At 42.1% G+C, this 5827-nt stretch overlaps 1 long non-coding RNA gene across 1 annotated transcript; it reads left to right on the top strand.

The window, feature by feature from the left end:
- Positions 1-1000: 1000 nt before the first annotated feature.
- On the top strand, positions 1001-5451 carry LOC118926718 (uncharacterized). The gene is made up of 3 exons (XR_005030596.2): positions 1001-1080; positions 4244-4333; positions 5199-5451. It is a non-coding gene; the product is annotated as an uncharacterized LOC118926718 (long non-coding RNA).
- The last annotated feature ends 376 nt before the right edge of the window (positions 5452-5827 follow it).

Below are 5827 nucleotides of genomic sequence, written 5' to 3'. Positions count from 1 at the left end.
TAAAGTTACTTGATTAAGGGGCTGGAGGAAGAGGAAAATACAGCATTCAAGTTAAGTTAAAGAATAAGCTGGGCCTTTTAGCAGACTAAGCAGATTTTACAATGGCATGATCTAATTGATACAGTGAATACATGGGCTGTGCTGGGATACTTTTCTTTATCTGGGGAATATCCGGACATTCTAAGTTGCCCCTGGCCTTTGGAACTTCAACTAACTCATTAACTTTGGGAGTCTTTTCTGGCTCCCTGGTTTTATCTGGTTAACTCGTTGAGTCCCTTTCAGTGGGCTTTACTGGCCTTTTTCTCCCTCCACCTGCCCACGTCTATTTTTCGGCCTAACAGAACGTTACTGAATAAAGCTCTCCTGCCTGGTGGAGTAGATAACAAACCGCCCGCGGACGTGTCTGCTCATTGGTCTCCTAGCCGTGTGGGACACCCAGAGAAGGGACCCCAGAGAGGAGGGCAGTAGTTGACTGTGGGGGCCGGGACCTGCCACACTGCGGGCTACAAACAGGTACAGCTACTGGAGGGAAACAACAAATACGAACAGGCTTAACGGGGCGAGGGGGACAAACTCCCTTCTAGATGCTGTGCTAAATGGAGGGCTCTCGCAAAGCCTCTCTGTGGCACCCTTCCCTTTTCTTGAGATGCCAGTTCCAAGTGTTGAGCCATCTTATTGACCATGTGGCAGAGCCTTGCCCCTGCATAGCACCAGGCACAGCAGTTAGTGAAGGTGTTCTGATAGCTGAAACTCTCTTGCCCAGGAAGATGGGGAGATGAACGCAAAGAAGTGGGAAGCAAGGCCCAATGCAGAAGCTCCTTGAGAACATCTAGGCTGCAACATGTCCTGTGCTCAGGAAGGGCTTTGTGCCCTGGCTATTGAAGCGATGTGTGTGGAGGATGCATATAGGATTTTACAGCTCTTACCATGATTAGGGTAAAATTAAATACAGTGAATGCTATGTTTTTCTCCTCTTCCTCCACTCTTTCCTTCTTATTTCAGAGTCGTGTGGCTCAGCAGAGGATGCAAGATCACCTTTCTGAACTCAGCTGCATGGAGTCTGAACTTACTACTGAAAGGGTATCTCGCCACGACTCTCCTTACCCAGGACGACTCAGGAGACATGGGCCCACGCAAGAGACTTTATTATCTGAAGGAGAGAGTGGCTGCCCCAGAGAGGGGTCGGCGGGGAGGGAGAGAGAGAGAGAGAGAGAGAGAGAGGGAGAGGGAGAGAGGGAGAGAGAGCAGGGGGACAGAGAGACAGAGACAAAGAGAGAGGGCAGCAGAGACACAGACAGAGCAAGAGGGGGTAGCAGCGTGGTGCCTTTTATTGTGGTGGATCTGCTCAGCCTGTTGCTTTGGGGGAGGGCCGGGATGTTTAGAGATAAGGCGGGGTAAACCCAGTCAAGCCCAAGGCAAGCCCAGGCATAATTCTCACTGGCTTATGTGCTTGGGACCATGGGGCAAATGGAGGATAAATTACTATATTCTTACAACTACCACACCTGGTTCTGTATCCATAAGGAACCCATATATATCCCCATTTTCCTTTTGCCTACACTTTTCTTGAGTGTCTGGTTTAGCTCCCATTTTCCCTCATGCCTCTCACCCATCATTCTTGTAATGATCTCATGGCTTCCTTGGCCTGGGCCCTGAGCTTTTCTCTAACTTCTTCCATGTGCGCTCTGCCTTTCCTAGTGCTGGTGCGGATGATGACAGCGGTGACGACGGCGTGTGTTGTTTAGACACTGTTTACTAAACATCTATTACATGCCACACACTGCTGTGAAGAACTTACGTACACTATTTACCTCATTTACTCATTATCTGATTTTTATTCCCTGTGCCGCTCATTGAGTTAGGTATTATCATCTCCATCTTTGAGATGAAGAAACTGATCGTGAGTGAGAGGTTCAGTCACTTCCAGTTGTCACACCATCACTCATAAAGCTGTGTTTAATCTGTATTTTTGTTTGATCTCAAAGCTCAGGCTCCTTTTACTTGGTGGTTTTGGCTGCAAGTGGTTCTTCACTGTCCTCTCTTTTAGTCCCTCTTACTTCTGAGTTGGCATCATTGACTTTTCTTTGAAAGTATGCTACTTATTTCACCAGTACTTTGGTGTGGCCATTTCCAAATTTGCCTTTCTGTTTCAACTCACATTCAGAGTGCCCCACTACCTAGGGGTCTCAGAGAATGTTTTCAAGTATTTTCCCCAGAGCTTCTTAGAAAGACAAAATATCTGATTAGTTTCTCAAGCCCTTCCCAATTCAGATCTTTGCTATAACTGAAAGCCCTCATATTTTTCCTGCTCTCTGTTATACAATCTTTATGCCAAATTTCAATCTTTTCTATGCCAATGTACTAGGGAAATATAAATAGTATACATTTGAATTTTCTTAAACTGACCTCCCTTATGTCTTCCAAAGGCATCCACTTGACACCCTTGACTGATTCACTAGGAAAGGTTTCCAACTGTTGCAGTAGGAATATCAAGATAAATAAGGAGTTACTATTCTTCTTCTAGCATCCAAAATATGATTTTGCAATGATGGTTTTGTTAAGTAAGCATTTGGAGAGAGAAAATTATAAAATTACTTTATCCTTACTTTTAGCATATCAAGAACCAGGCCTGGCATACTTGTTCATAAAGATTTATCTAAGTAAAGTCCTGATCTGACAGAAAGAAGAAGAGAGAAATGCCTTCACCTAATGGCATTTGACTGTGGGCGAAGAAGGGAGATTCAGATGGTGGTGGAGGACGAAGCACCCAGAGGGATCTTACCGGCCTGAGTGTGCTGGTGAAAGTCTAAGAGAAGTCAGACTGTGACCACTTCCAGTAAGATTCAGAGAGACGGTGGAGCTTTACCAGCAGGTGTGAGCATAAGAGATTATACCTGTTATCTAGATAGTCAAACGCACAGAAGCAGGAAGTAGAATGGTGGTTGCCATAGCTTAAGGGCAGGAGACATGGGGAGCTGCTGTTCAATATAAAGTTTGTTATGCAAGATGAGTAAGTTCCTGAGATCTGCTGTACAACATTACACAATACCATATTGTACACTTAGAAATTAGCTAAAAGGGTAGATCTCATTTTGTCAATAACACAATTTAAAGAGGTAATACCTCAGTTTACACAGAGTATTATGGGGTGCAAATGTGCCACATGCTGAGTTACAGGAGCACAAAGGTTCTTCTGGCATCATTGGTCTTTAGAGCCTGGGGTTGGAAAGAGGAGGCCTCTGAAAATGGGGAGCCTGATGACCCCAGACCATGTGGTCATTACCAGTGAAATACTTTACCCAGAAAGGCCGACAGGACTCACCACACCTCAGTATTCATCAGTCCCAGGAACAGCGGACACCAGCCACTTGCAGGAGAGCTTGGCAAGATCTAGAGGACTCTGCATGGATTCTGGTCTTCCTGCTGTCCCCCAAGCCTTGAGGTTACATGGGCCAGAGATCACTCCCATATGAGGCCATCTGGAAAAGGATCAGGAGAAGAAAAGACAATTAAGAGACTAAGCAATTCTAGTCATGAGAACTACTCAGGCTTATTATAGAAAAAAACACAGAATATATGCACAAAAGGAAGACAACAATATGCAGAGTCCCATACAATCGGTACCAACAGCTGTTATTATCCTGCAGCAGATCCCCTTAAATGTGATCCCCTCATCTATGTCTATCTCCAGGCCCCATTCTCTCTCTCTGTGTCTCTCTTTTTTCTGTGGCTGTGCCATTTACTACTCATATGTCCTTGAGAACATTCATCATTTGTAAAATGAAGGTAATAGTAATATGTACTTCATAGAACTGTTTTAGAATTATATATGAATGTGCATATAAATGCTAGCATGTAGTAAATATTCATTTACACATTTTAGCTATATGGTTTTCTAAAAAATGGGATGTAACTGACTTTTTTAAAGGTAAGCATGTATAGTGAGCATCTTTTTATTTCAATAGGCCCTTTTTCTATAACATCACTCTAAATAGTTGAATAGTACTTAAACATGTGAATAGTACTTAACCATAATTGATTTCACCAGTCCTCTATTATTGGGCATTTAAGATATTTCTGACTTCTCACTGTTTCGAAAGAGTTCTCATACAAACATTCTTAGAGATATTTGGAACAAATCGTTAACTGTTTCTTTAGGTTAAATTTCCAGAAGTGCAAGTTCTTGGTTAAAGGACAGAGATATTTTAAAACTTTGAGTACATATTTTCATATTGCTTTCCAGAAGGCTGAACACAAAATTGAGATGACTTCAACAAATTCAGCAAAACATGTAGGACTAAGGATGAAGATAGCCTTCTTCTTCCTTGACAAGGTAACTGATTAAAGGCAAGATAAAGTTCTGCTGTGAATCAAAGAGGCTCCACCTAGAACAACAGGTCTGACATTCTCTCTGAATGGAATGAAATCTGAGAGAAGCAGGGAAGAAGGTTCCCAGTCAACCCCCCTGATCTTTGTGGCTGATCACCAAATGTCATGATTTCTTTACAGATGCAAAAGGCATCTGCCTTTTCTTTGTAAATCATTTTGTAAAGGCTCTTGTTCACAAGGTACCTGCATTTTAATTGGCCAGCATTCTACATAATTATGTTACATTACTAACCAAAAATGACATTTAAAAAACCACCCTATTATCCTGAAATGCCTCTGATCTTGAGTTTAGCTCTCACCCCCTCATGGCTCATCAGGACTATGACTTCCTTAGGGATTACTCACGGGAGCAAGAACAGCCTGCTTCGTGCATGGAAAGACTGAAAGCCACTAATCTACAAAACTTAATTTAGAAACAACCTGCAAAAGATAGTTAGCAACTAATGAAGGTTAACTGAACCCTCCCTGGGGCTGGTTCTCCTGGCTTAACTATAACTGTGCAAAGCCTTTCTTTCGCATCTGTTACACCCATGAGGCCAGAGAAGGGAGAGAAGACCAACATGAGACAAATAGAGTCAGCTCTTCTGCCACATCCTGCTGCCCTTCTTAGGAAAGGAGTTCACTTCAATCTGAAAAACTGACACACACTTTATCCAACAGACATTGATGGTCATTCTCTCCAGATTAGAGCCTTGTGGTATAGTAGCTACCAGACACAATTATTTTAGTTGTCTTATGACAAATCTTGGTGCAGGAACCTATTGCTCTATAAAATAATGATGGTATTTTTGTTATTTGATACATTACAGGGAACTTCAATCCAGGATTACTCATTTCAGTTTCCTCATTGGACATCTGAGGAAAATGATTCCCAGAGAGGTAAATGGCATGCCCGAGGTCACACAGCTGGCAAAGGAGCAGAATAAAATTTATAATTGAATTGAGGGTTTTTATACAAAAATATAGTTGAATGTAACTAAAGATGAAGTTTTTAAATGTCACCACTATGACTTACCTACACATACCTGCTTAGAATCTACGTAAGAGTGAAAAAGCTGGGTCAAGGACCTTCGTGGAATGCAGAAGTTCAGCTCTAGTAGACACTGCCAGCTTACACCTCCACTGTAGTTCTCTAAAACCTCAGCAACCCTTCACATTGTCTCTTATGTTCTAGCCACTCTGTAAACATATCAGTATCTCATTGTGGTTTTAATTTGCATTTCCTTGATTACTAATGGAATTAAGCACCTTTTCATAAGTTTATTAGCCATTTGTATATCCTCTTGCATGAAGTGCTAGATCAAATTTCTGCTCAATTAAAAAAAAAAGTGTTTTAAAGCTACACTACAGAATTGGAAGTCATTTAAACAACTTATGTCATTAGAGGTAATTTAGATTTCATTAGCTTATCCAGGACACACATGCCCAACCAAGATGG

Source organism: Manis pentadactyla, chromosome 5, assembly GCF_030020395.1.
Source record: "Manis pentadactyla isolate mManPen7 chromosome 5, mManPen7.hap1, whole genome shotgun sequence".
NCBI lineage: Eukaryota > Metazoa > Chordata > Mammalia > Pholidota > Manidae > Manis > Manis pentadactyla.
The sequence above is the reverse complement of the archived record's forward strand: the minus strand, read 5'-3'. Positions and strand labels throughout refer to the sequence as shown.